Source organism: Octopus sinensis, linkage group LG5, assembly GCF_006345805.1.
Source record: "Octopus sinensis linkage group LG5, ASM634580v1, whole genome shotgun sequence".
Classification (NCBI taxonomy): domain Eukaryota; kingdom Metazoa; phylum Mollusca; class Cephalopoda; order Octopoda; family Octopodidae; genus Octopus; species Octopus sinensis.
In genome coordinates, this window is record NC_043001.1 from 9,085,155 (window position 1) to 9,085,485 (window position 331).

A 331-nucleotide genomic window follows, 5' to 3' on the forward strand; every position below is an offset into this window, starting at 1 on the left:
ATAAAATGTAAGCAAAATAGATCTGATATAATGACTGAGATAGAGAAACTGTGTATATTTGTGGACATTAGCTGTCGAGCGAATGGTAACATAAAGTTAAATGTCAGAGAAAAAGAAGGTACCTACGAGGAACTATTGAGAAATCTGCAGTTATTGTATTAAGATTACAATTTCAGGTTTATATCTGTAATTATTGGAGCCCTGAAATATGTCACACATAACGTAAATACCAATCTTGAGAAATTAGGCTTCTCAAATCCAGAAAGGACAAAGCGAATTCGAAGACTATAGATCCATTCCATCACTGGAACTGTAAAAATTTGTAAAACTT